The sequence below is a fragment of the Lactuca sativa genome, chromosome 1 (genome assembly GCF_002870075.4).
Source record: "Lactuca sativa cultivar Salinas chromosome 1, Lsat_Salinas_v11, whole genome shotgun sequence".
Taxonomy (NCBI): Eukaryota; Viridiplantae; Streptophyta; class Magnoliopsida; order Asterales; family Asteraceae; genus Lactuca; species Lactuca sativa.
The window spans coordinates 235472672-235486131 of NC_056623.2; positions in this window are offsets into that span (position 1 = coordinate 235472672).

Sequence of the window (13460 nt, forward strand, 5' to 3'; positions counted from 1 at the left end):
AAGTCTTATGCTATTAATCATCATGTTAGTGGGAGCATAATAAAGGTTGCAAGTTAGCAATGTTAATTATAGAAAACAAAAGGTCTCATTTGGGAAAAGTTGTTTTGCTATAATTAAGGGAGAGGAAATTATACTTCATCTCAAATCTAAAAGCTTAGATTGAGGTCTTAATCGTATTTAGTCAAGAATATATATATATATATATATATATATATATATATATATATATATATATATATATATATATATATATATATATATATATATATATATGAATTTCATGTTGGAATGGCTTAACATAAGGAAATTCTATGTATGGGTTCATTATTTGCATTCTAAAATTCGATTATGATTACGGCATCCCTTTTCATAATCTGAATTATGAGAACTTGGAAAATAGAAATGGAAATATTATAGCAAAAGCCTGGTTTAGTCTTTATGTGAGACATCATGAATCGTGTCCCATATGTTTCGGATATAGGATCGATTACATGTGCTATATTCATCCTTTCTAAAATTTTCCAAATGCCTGGGGCATTAAGAAGGGAAAAGGTCTAGAAGTGGATATGACTAAAATGATTAAGTAATTGTTGAGGACAATCTAAGGTTTACCAAGGATTGGTTGCTCAAGGACAGTTGGAAGTATAGTGTTGACTTTGGAAGGACCATATTGACATAGTCTGAAAAGAGGCAACTCTTGTTCGGAAGTGATAGTCAAAATGGAATATGGAAATGTTTCAAAGTTAGAAAGTATTCAATCTATAAGATTAGGAAACTTAATGCAAGAAGGATGTTTCTAAGGAGTTTATCTCCTTTGGAATACACTGTAATGATTGTTGTCAAGTCTTTGTGAATTTGTGCATAATCATTACAAGAGGATCAATGCATATAAGTTTATAATCTAACAGATTTCAGTAAATGGCATGAATTTGGAATTCTTGCATTTGCAGTAAGGAATTGGGACTGTGAAATGAGAATCATTGAAGTTATGTTCAACTGGTCTATTTCGTAAAGTAAAGATCATAGACAAACATAGTATGCATACTTGGTGTGTGACATGACTAGTGTTTAGAAAACATAGTGTACATGCTTGGAGCATGGTACAACTGATGTTTTAATTCAAGTATAAAGTTGATAAAACTGAAACAATGAATAATGAGTAATCAGTATGGTGATAAATAAAAGTGTTTATTTATATTCATAGTGTTTGATACCATATTTGATTCATTTATTCTTGTGTTTCACTTTGCATGTTTTGACTTCCAGAATAAACTAGGTTATTCTTCTGGAATGACTAAGTTATTCAAACCATCCACAGTCGGTCATATGTTGGAAGTAGATATGAATTAAGACTATCATGGGTTGGCTTGTAGAGGTCTAAGATGTTGGACAAAGGGCTACAACACTCATGAGTGCTCATAAGTTATGAGTATTGGATTCAACCCGCGCTCATTGGAATAACTTCATGGATTTTATCACGAGTGATCATGAGACGATAATATCTTATATTCTTCAAACCTAGAGATATGAGTTGTTACTATGAGTTGGTTGTACATTGATTGCACGAAAACGCATTCGGTAACTCGGTGTTATAAAACATGCCTTTGTGTATGATTCAACAAGTATTAGAACAAGCCATATGAGTCGAAGTTTATCCATTCCTTTTACCTTTGGGATAAAAGCGATATATGTGGGCCCCTCGATGATTTAATGATGACACATGTGAGTGCTTGGCCAAGCCAGGACTGATTTGATTTGTTCAATCAGTCAGTCGTCATGAATCGGAAATCGGGAAACAACAAATGGACAGAGAGAATGATTATAATCCATGTCTTAGTCCATATGATATCTAGAATGGAGGAATATATGATCCCTTATCTAATGGACAAGTTCGTTGACAAGATCAGAGTTCGACAGCGGCTTTAAGAGCTATGATTGCCAGTTACGTTTTGAAGTCATACTCAATAATAGTTTTAGACTTATCCAAGTGGGAGACTGTTGGATTAATGTCTAAGTCCATAACTATATTTGGTATGTACTTGACCCAACCCGGCATGGTCCATTTGGGTTGCACTTCATCGACACAATTTATATGGATAGTATTTTGAGAATAGTATATTTATGATTTATATTAATATATTATAAGTTCCAATATATTAATATAATCATATTATTTAATTAGTATTGATCAAGAATTAATTTATAATTAATTAAGTGATCAAAATGAACTAATTAAATATGGACTCTTAGCTATATATGTGTAGTGGGCCAAGTTCATTTAGGTTGGGCTAAGTCTTCATGGATAGTCCATGGAGATTTAACCCATGGATCCTAGGAAATGAAAGGTCATGGGTATTAGGGTTTAACCCTAATCCTCCACACTATATAAAGATGTCCTTGGTTGGTGAAATTGGCACTAGTGTGGGTACACTAAAAAGGGCTAGCCGATTTCACTAGAGAGAGAGCCAAGTATCCATATTCTCTAAAGTCTTCCAAGGTGTTTTGGTGATTTGTGATTCAACTTGAGGCTTCCACACTATTGGGGCTAAGCTCTTACAGCTTGAAGTCATCAAGCTACACCAAAAGGTATGTCATCTAACTAGTCTTTGTAGTATAGTTGCTTCATAATATGCTAGTTAGGATTTAAGCCTTGGAAAGTTCTTATTTGCATGTATAATAGAGAAAACATAGATCCAAGGTTTATAGGGTTGCATGTACACCATAGTAGTGTTAGAATGCTCAAAACCCAACAATAAACACATAAGGATATGGTCCTTTGGTCGTAAACTCCACAAAGTGGTCTTAATGTGCCCCTAATGCTTTCCTAAGGCTTGGACTTGATCATTGGATGTGCAATCATGACTTATAAGACCTCAAAACACAAAATGGCACTTAGTACCATGAGTTTACGGCCATAAACGCATGAGGAAATGGTCATGGGCCGTAAACTCCATAAGGAGTTGTTCATGGGCCATAAACTCCAATGCCATGCCATACAACCCTTAGATGCAACCCTTTGGTACCTATAGCACTTGAATCAAAGTGTTTCCATGTCCTAGGGTGTCTTGTCTTGATTAATTAGTTGTTAATTAACTAATTAGATACATATATGTTTATTATATGTTAACTAGGACCATTGTGTGTGTTCAAGTTTTCACTTGACACCTAGCACCTTGTCCGACACTTCCGAACAAACCACTCACTACAGGTGAGTTCATACCCCTTAATTAACCTTTGAAATGCTTTTAAATGTTTTTAAATGCTTTATGGGGGGAATACAAGTTGAACCATGTTAGTTATTAGATCAATCACATGTAATTAATAACTAACATGCAAATGGATTTTTCATGCTTTAAATTGTTTTACCAAACAAATGACTTCAAACTGTTTATCAAACTATTTTACACATCAAACTCTTTATCAAATTTACTTTTGTATACTAAACCTTTCTTCTACAGTTTTCAAACTTATATATTGTTAAAACCATGTCTATTACATATATAGTTATATAAATAAGGTTTGAAGGACTTAGGAGAGATAACCCACTTTACTTCCTATCCTTGTTTGGTTGTAGTCTTAAAGTACCCGGTTGTTTGTCCGAGTGTCGTTGAACCCTTAGTTATATGTTATGTATATATGTATAGATATAAAGACTTTTATCTCAGATCAGTACATTCAATCATACAAACAAGTTTACTAATAAACTATAATAGGTATAGTTTAGATTCATACTACTTACTACTTCCAGTTCAATGAAAAATACAAGAGTAAGTTCATTCATGAGTCATTAATTATTACTATGAGAACATATACAACTATACTATGATGAAAACATATACAACTATACTAGGATGAGCACATATACAACGATAATATGATGAGAAACAATACATTACATATACAAGAATAACGTTAACATACATGTGATCCACTATATCGGAGCATGCCTTCATTGTCATGGACCGAGTTGTAACCAGAATCTCCTGGAGGGAGAGCGTGAGTTTGTGTATAGATATATACTGGATTGACTATCCTACACCTTGCTGCTAGCTACAGCCGGACTTGCAGGTCTGCGGGTGCCAAATGTCATACCTTTTGATGACTTACATTGTCGTGTTTTTCCAGTCGATAGTATGGTACAATTAATCACATAATACCTTGATATAAATCCGGTTTAAGGTAGTTAGTACAACAGTAGTTCCTATAATACAACACTACAGTACTACATTAATTTACCCGTTACATTTATTTAGTGATCATTTCACTTAAACATTAATGTACAAATTATATTTTGATAATGATAGTTACACTTGGGAAAAATTACACACTTTTACAAGAAACAAACATACAAAACAGTTGTGCCTTGGTAGAAGGCTACTTTTAGTAGAAAATATAGGATTTTCTAGGAGTTACAAACTTTTACAAACACTTACAAACATTCACATACTTTTACTATAAACGTTTACAAACTCGTACTTCAAACAACGGTTCAAACATTTTGATACAAACATAAACACTAAATACTTATGAACTCACCTGCTTAATGCTGATAAACTCTTTCAAAATAACTTGTATTCTCAGGTCATCAGTAGACAGGTACCGATGCCAGCTTTTGAGAAGATGGAGCGCACACAAGACTCATCTTATATTTTGATTCATGCTTTGGTGTCTTATATACTACATAACACACTGGTATTAAAATTATATATTTAATGCAATTGATGATGTTGTTTACTTGTTTACTATTATACTGTGTTGTGATACTATACATGACGTCCTCCGCCCCAGAACGTTTCCGCCGTTCTCGATTTTGGGGTGTGACAGACAGAAGCAACGAGACACCTAACAACAGTAAAGTCACACCCTATCAGCCTACATCCTTAAAACCCTAGTTTGACCTAAAGGTTAACCATGGTGAAAAAAGTTAACCATGGTCAACTTCAAGCAACGGTCACGTCGTGACCACCTATAGGTCACGTCGTGACTAAAAAAGACAAAATAATCATGAGTAGCCATCCTCACATTGTAAGATCCGTCATGGAAAAATTTGAGCATTAAGCTCTTAATCCCTTAAACCACTCCTTGAGACTTTTAAGAGGGTCTTCCCCAACCCTAAGGACCATAAAAATCGTAGCTTTTCAGTCATGCATGCCCAATGCATGACTTGAACACTAACTAGGTCAATAAGAAGATAATGGAATCAAAACTCATGCTTGGAGTCTAAAACCAACTCCAAAATTCAGACCTGAACTCCTACTAAAAGGAAATGCCTCAATAATCCATAAAGTTGCTAACTTTATGGATCCCATGCTTGCTACTCAACCCATCCATGAAAAGGAAAGCATAGATCTTATATCTAGCATGCATAAGAGATAAAGATAGGAGATTTATGACTTACAAAGGTCCAAAGGAACTACAATAAGATGAGGTAGGAGCTGGATAGCCAAAAGAATATATCCAAGGGGTCTTCTTCTTCTTCAATGAGGCAAAAACCACTAAATGAGCTCTTTAAGGTCACCAATGGAGGCTAGAAATGTTTTGGGCAAGAAGGAGGTGATGGACGCTTAGGGTATGCAAACTCTAGCTTATCACTTCGCTTAAATAGGGAGTAAAAATGGGATTAGAGTTAGCATGATCTCATGATGTGAGTACCTATGTGTCACGTTGTGAGCCTTAAAAATGGCAACATGTCTCCGTCGCATGTCATGTTGTGAGACACCATCTCTCACTCCATGACCCTCTTAAATTTTGAGTTTTCATTCTTAATTAAATCAAACATTAAAAGATCGAGCACCTGCAATAGATGTTACAGTTATCTCCCACTAGAATTAGACTTCACCCTTGAAGTCCTCAGTCTCAAACAAAGCAGGATAATGGGTATGCATCTCCTCCTCAGGTTCCTAAGTCCACTCCGATCCTTTTTGGTGCTGCCACTGCACCTTCACTAAGTCCACCACCTTGTTCTGTAGAGTCTTCGTCTTTCGGTTGACAATCGCTACTGGCTGCTCATCATAATTTAGGTGGTCATCCACTTGTATATCATCCAAGGGTACTACAATGGTCTTGTCTGCCACACACTTCCATAACTGGGATACATGGAAGGTGTTATGAATCCGACTAAGCTCTTCCAGTAAGTCCAAGTAGTAGGCTACCTTGCCCAACCTAGCTATCACTCGGAAAGGACCTATAAACCTGGGACCGATCTTGCTCCACGTTTTGATTCGGATGACGCCTTTCCAATGCCAGACCTTCAAAAGTACCATATCCCTGACCTGAAACTCTAACTCAGTTCGACGTCGGTCGTCGTAGCTCTTCTAGCGACCCTGGGTTGTGTGAAATCTCCTCCCTAACCTGCTGAATAAGATCCGTCATCTTGAGCACTATCTCTGTGCTCTACATGACCCTTTGGCTAACCTCTCCTTAAAAAATCGGGGTCTTGCACTTTCTCCCATAGAGGATCTTAAAGGATGGCATACCAATGTTTGCGTGATAGCTGTTGTTATACAAAAAATCAGCCAAAGGGAGGTAGGAGTCCCAAATCCCACTGAAGTGTAGGAAACATGCCCTCAACATATCCTCGAGCGTTTGGATGTTCTGCTCGCTCTGTCCATCCGTATGTAGATGGTAGGCGGTGCTAAGGTGTAACTGGGTATCCAATCCCTCGTGGAACCTCTTCCAAAATCTGGAAGTGAAACAGACATCACGGTTTGAAACAACCATTGTAGGAACCCCATGGCGAGCAACCACCTCGCGAACATAAATGTTGGCTAACTTTTTAGCCGACGAGCTCTCCTGAAAGGCAAAAAAGTGAGCACTCTTGGTCAACCGATCAACAATCACCCAGATAGCGTCTAAACTCTTTGCAGTCTGAGGCAACTTCATGATGAAATCCATGGTGATCTTCTCCCATTTCCATAACGGGACCTCTTGTAACCTATCAAAATTCACAACCAATTTAAACTTTTCAAAACAACCCATTTACTAATATAAGTAATGAAGTTCCCTAATGCACACGAAGAAGTCACGCTGGTCGCACCAGGGAATGCCCCAAGGCATGTCGCGCCCGGTAGGCTAAGTCTGACGGAACCTAGCGCCTGTCAGTGCCCCTAAGAGTAGGGCGCCTGCGGAGAAAGGCTCGGCCCTGCCAAGGGCGCCTTCCACTCCGGGACAAATGTAATGGTCTCAAGCGACAAGGAAGATGCTCATAGCATTACTGCCTGAACCAATCATTGACTCTGACAAATTAAGGAGCATGATCGCCCAATCAGCGTCCCCGATCTTGTCGGATCTGACGCCTTTGTCCCTACGGACTAGAAGAAGGATTCAGTATAAAAGGCCATTCCTTGGGCCTTGGAAAGTAAGTAATTCTCTCTCAGTTTACTCACAATACAACCCCAAGTCTATCCAATGACTTGACCATTGAAGCGTTTTCCCAGAAGCCTCCTTCTAGAAAAACGGCTGACGATCCTTTCTCGTTGTGACCTTGCAGGTTCACCGGAATAATTGAAGGCATAGAGCACCATCGTTGTGGAACCAGGTCACATCATTTGGCGCCATCTGTAGTGTGACGAAAAACAAACCAAAAGCAAACTCTTCATCGGTGAAAGAATGGCGTCCGACGACACTGGGGGAACTATTGGAACACCAACCAGTCCCATTAGATTTATGATGTCGTTGGAACAAACCACCACCCCGATTCTCACAGTAATCACCAGTGAAACGCCACAAAAAGGAGCCTCGACGGTAACCACCGCTCCAACAACTATACCACAACGAGCGGCTGTCGAAGGGAAAACTTCCCCCGCCGTCGTATCAACACAAAGCACTCCGATGGTAACACCCCAATTAACGGTGATATCAAATAGCACCACACCGCCAGCGGTGGAAGATGTGTAGCGCACGGGAGTTATGAGGTATTGAAATTGTATTTATTTAAGGGAAATGATTTTATAAATTCGGAGTTGGGCCTTTGGGCCTTCACGATAGGGCTGACGACGAACGAACGTGGGGTGTAACCCCCAGGTACTCCCAGTGTAATCCAGGATCCAAGACGCGGGCTTAACCGCGTACACCCAACGTACCAAAGGTTACACGCAGTATACGCGCGCGCAGTGCCTTAAACCCTAAGTTTGGGGACTTATCCCTATCTAAAGCATGTTTTGACCTTGGACCAGCCTCCCTAACACCCTTAAGCAGTCATCACGAAAACCCCAGCCTACTTTTGTGTGTTCTTAGCCATTGGAGAGCATTTGGTGTAGTTTTAGGGCATTGGAAGAGAAAGGAACTTGAGGAAGGAGCAAGGATCCACCAAGAGCTTGTAAATCCAGAAGAGTAGCACCATTTCTGACTCATTTGAGGTATCAAGTTCCCACCTTGACCATTATCTCTTTAGATTTGTTGTTGGGAGTGCTTAAAGTTACTTTTGGACTCCATTGTTGAGATTTCTTGCATCTTGACGCCTTCAGACCATAATACCTATCCTTTTGGACTCCTAGAAGCACTAGGGGTCATAAAAATCGAATCTTGATGGTTAAGCAACAACCACGCAAGGGTTAGTGGGCTTTGGGGCTAGTTAGATGGACCAAAGTCATGTAATGACCCCAACCTTTCATGCAAGCACATAAAGTTCATGACTTTATGGACTAGGATGTCTTAAAGTGTAACACCCCAAATTCCAGAGGTGCTGTTGAAGGGCTTAAATTGTAAATTAAGGAAAGGGACTCGACGAGTAGGCATGCTTACTCGCCGAGTCGGAGCGGGATTTGTCGCAGGTTTAAGTGGCCAACTCGCCGAGTCGGCGGCTTGTACTCGACGAATTGGTGCTGAAGGGAGAAAACCCTAATCCTAGGGGTTGTGCTGTATATAAAGCACATTATAACCTACCCTCAGCCTCTTTGCTACCCTTTTGAGATCCAGAAGCCCTAATTTCGTTTGTGAGAAGACTTGGAAGCAAATTGAAGTGATTTGTGAAGGGATCTTGAAGATCAAGAAGCTTGGATCAAGGAGACTTGAAGAGATCCAGATTATACTTCAGTGGGAGATCATTTTGGAGGTAAGGAATCATTATCCTTGGCCTTCTCCTTTCTAGTTCCATTTTCATGGAGTTTTAGGGTTTGGTTGGAGAAATATTGATGAGATCTTGAAGCATGAGTTAGATCTGGAGTTAAAACTCCAGATCTGAGTTCTATATGGATCGTTGATGCAGAAAGCCTTTCTAGTTGTTATGCAAAAGCCCTTCCTCAAGATTTAAGTACCTTTCTAGCTTGGTTTTTGGTATTATGGGGCAAGAAGCACGTAAAGGTGGCAACTTTATGTTGCTAATGGACCCTAGAGACCCAGATCTATTGTTTGGAGCAAAGGAGTAGCTCTGTGACTCGAGATTATGAGAATGCATGTATGGACTCGGCGATTCTGGGAGATGACTCGGCGAGTCGGGCTAGAGATCAGACATTGAGTCGCATAGTAACTCAGCGAGTCGCATGGGTGACTCGGCGAGTCTTATGATGATGAGCTTGGACTCGACGAGTTGGAAGAACAACTCAGCGAGTCTATTGAAGATTGTCGTGAACTCGGCGAGTCTGTTCTTGGACTCGGCAAATCTGCTCGCATAACCTAACCTCTTTCAGTTAAAGCCTTGGATTAGTGATTCGGTTGGGGACTCAGTGATTTGGTCAGGATGGAACTCAGAGATCGTTGGACTCGACGAGTCTTGGGGCGACTCGGTGAGTTAAGTCGTGCTATGAGAGTTTTCTGGACATGAGAACTCGGCGAGTCGACGGGTTGACTCGGCGAGTAGAGTCAATCAGGAAGGTTGACTTTGACTTTGACCTTCAGGGGTATTATGGTAATTTAGATATTTATGTCAACGATTATTGATGGATGTAGGTGTTGGAGTTTGAGGCAGTGCTTCTGGATTGTGCTCTTGTGATTCGGTTCGACAGTTGCAAGGTGAGTTATCCTCACTATACTAAGGAGTCTAAGGCACGAAGGCCGACCCATTGGATATGTTATCCTAGTAGTGTTTCATGTTGAGTATGAGTTTGTGTTGCATGCTAGTGGTTATGCCAGTTAGGTAGACCTGTAGGACTACCTGTGATGTTATATGATTATTGCATGCTTAGTAGTTATGTTATATGTTATGTGGGTTGGGTTGAGGTTGTACTGCTCCATGCGGTAGCCAACAAACCCTAGAGTATTCCAAATATGAGCTGAGGGCCCGGTAGGCATTCCAGACTCATACTGAGGACTCGGGAGTATGCCAGATATGAGTTGAGGGCCCGGTAGGCATTCCAGACTCATACCGAGGACTCGGGAGTATGCCAGATATGAGCTGAGGGCCCGGTAGGCATTCCAGACTCATACTGAGGACTCAGGAGTATGCCAGATATGAGCTAAGGGTCCGGTAGGCATTCCAGACTCATATTGAGGACTCGGGAGCATTCTAGATACGAGCTGAGGGCCCGGTAGGCATTCCAGACTCATACTGAGGGCTCGATGGCATTCCAGATACAAGCTGAGGGCCCGGTAGGCATTCCAGACTCGTACTGAGGGCCCAGGGGTAGTCCAGCTTGTTAAGCTGTAGACCCAGTATATGCTGTTCTATTTTATTGATATTCTATGCTAATGTTGATATTGCTATGTGGACTGTATATGTATCGGTATTTTAGGGGTAACTCACTAAGCTTTCGGGCTTACAGTTTCAGCTTATTGTTTCAGGTACATCAGAGGATCGCGGCAAGGCGAAGGCGTGATCGTACAGCTCCTCCTATTATGTTTATGTTTCTGGGAAAAACTCTGATAATCAATATATTTTGAAAACAAAGTTGTAATGTTTTGATGAACTTGATATGTTTTAAAAGTTTAAATTGGTTCGAAATGTTGGATGTTACATAAAGGACCTGGATCTACAGTTTGGACGAAAGGACTTACTGGTTTAAGTCAAAAATTAAGCCTTTAGAGGACTGGCCAGTACGTCGGGCGTACTCCTCGTTACGCGCTGAGTACTAGGTCAAATCCATGACCTTTGGTCAAGACGGTGTACACTGGGCGTACATGCTCGTTACGCCGCGCATACGCCAACAGTATGGGAATTAATGGACTTTTGGGACCAAAGAAAATGGGCCTAGACTTTTGGGCCTCATGACATATTGTTAAACATGATTTTGGACTTAAGGACTTAGGACTCGAGTATTGGGCCCTTGAGAATTACTATGATGGACTTGAATATTTTGGGCCATTTAGGGAATAAAGCCTAATTCAGTAAATGGTCAGTCAGTGGGCCCTTAGGGAATCGTTAAAGGGGCTACACGAGAGTTGGGCTTAATAAGTTAGGTTTGGGACTTCGGTATGTCCAGTTGGGCCAGAGGGGTAAAATGGTCATTTTACCCTAAGATTAGTTATCATATTTTGATTAAGTGTCTTTATGGAAATTATAGCCGGAGAGTCGCCGGAGCAGCAAACAAAGATTCCTCACCCAGTTTATCAGCAGTCACCTGTACGAGGTGAGTTAGCTTCCAGTAACGGTGGGTCTAAGGCCACAATGTCGGCCCACCGGTAGGAGTTGTATGTTAGATGATTGTCTTTATGATATTCATCCAGGTGTGCTGCTACCTGAACTGTTTATGTGCTAGGTGGTATGCTTTATATGTTAGTAGCGGTAAGAGGGGAATAGTCCCCAAGTTTGGTTGTTAGGACCGAGGGGTAGGTCGGACACCCCGGTATGTATGACAGGGGTAAGTTGAGAACCCCGGTATGCTCAACGGGGTAGGTCGGGGACCCTGGTGTGCCTGGCATGGGGTAGGTCGGGCACCCTGGTATGCCTGGCATGGGGTAGGCCGGGCAACCCAATATGCCTGATAGTATGTGTAATTGTATGTATGGTATGATGGGGGAACTCACTAAGCTTCGTGCTTACAGTTTTCAGTTTTGATTCAGGTACCTCTTCAGCGAAGGGGAAGGAGCCGGCGCGGTAGCTGCACATCACACTTACACAGGATTCCGCATTTTAGATCTAAGGGATTGTACTCTAATTTTATTGCTACTTATGACGTGAGACATGTATGATGGTTTTATGGAGTTATTTTGATATCAACAATGTTTTCAGCAAAATATTTTATAATCTACTTAATTAAAAAACGAAAATTTTGGATTTGAAATTTGGGATGTTACAAGATGTCAACGCCACACCGACTTTCTTACAATCGCCACCACTAAACCAGATAGCATGCAGACAACAGGTGGTTTTCCAGACACCACCGCTTCACCAGATGGCAGGCGAACAACTGGTGGTTTTCCAGACACCACCACTAAATCAGATGGTGAGCAACTAAACAATGGCTTTCCAAACACCTCCACTCGTAACAAGCATACCTTTGTCCACCATAATCCCGCAATGCCAGCAACTTGTGCCCAATAATCCTCTTGCACAAAACTCACCCTTACTGTCCATCTAAATTTTAACCTTCCCATTCCCATAACAAGCATTCTATGGTCCAAACCCTGGCCACTTTCCAGGATATAAAAAGTTGCTCATGCAACCCTACATAACTGCCCAACATTATAACTCACAGGGTGCCTTTCCTACCCCAAACCAAGACTGCTTGTCACGTAGCGTAACATCTCCATTCGCCAAGGATTTCTTGGATTACGAAATCCCAAACACAACAAAGTTACTAATTGTCTCATTTTGGGGGTATGCCTTAGAGACTGCCACCCATATCCTTAATCTAGTCCTGACTAAGAAGGTTGCCAAAACACTTCACGAGATGTGGACAAGGAAAGCTCCCTCGTTGGCACATATCAAGGTTTGGGGTTGCTAGGCTTTCATAAGACGATAGACTCACGACAAGCTTGAACCTCGTAGTGAGTGGTGTATTTTCATCGGCTATCCGGAGAATTCCTTTGATATCTCTTCTATAGACCGAGTGACAATGTTATCTTCATTACGAGGAGAGGGGTTTTCCGAGAGCGAGAACTCATATGCCAAGAGGACAGTGGGAGGCAAATTAATCTTGAAGAGCTTCAAGAATCAAGCGATGAGGGAACCTCGAACACTGGCGATTAACTCGAGGAGGAAACTCCTGTTGAATCGATTGACGAGTCCTAACCTCTTAGACGTTCTAGTAGAGTTAGTGTTCAACCTGTACTATATGTGTAACATCCAGACTCGGCGAGTTGTGAGTCCAACTCGTAGAGTAGAGTCGAGTTGTCCGCGTGACATTAATGAATGGACTTGACGAGTCAGAGAGTCGACTTGCCGTGTAGGTGCTGGGTAGAGAAACCCTAATTTCTCGGGGTTGGGTCCTATTTAAAGGACCTTAAGCCGCCTCATCAGCCTCCTTACCTCTAGAAAGAAACCCTAATCGCGTAGAGGCAACTAAAAGAGAGAAGAGACATAATTCCCTAAACAACCTTTTGGAGGAAGAAGTGGAGAGAATCAAGGCTTGGATCAAGAGGAGGCT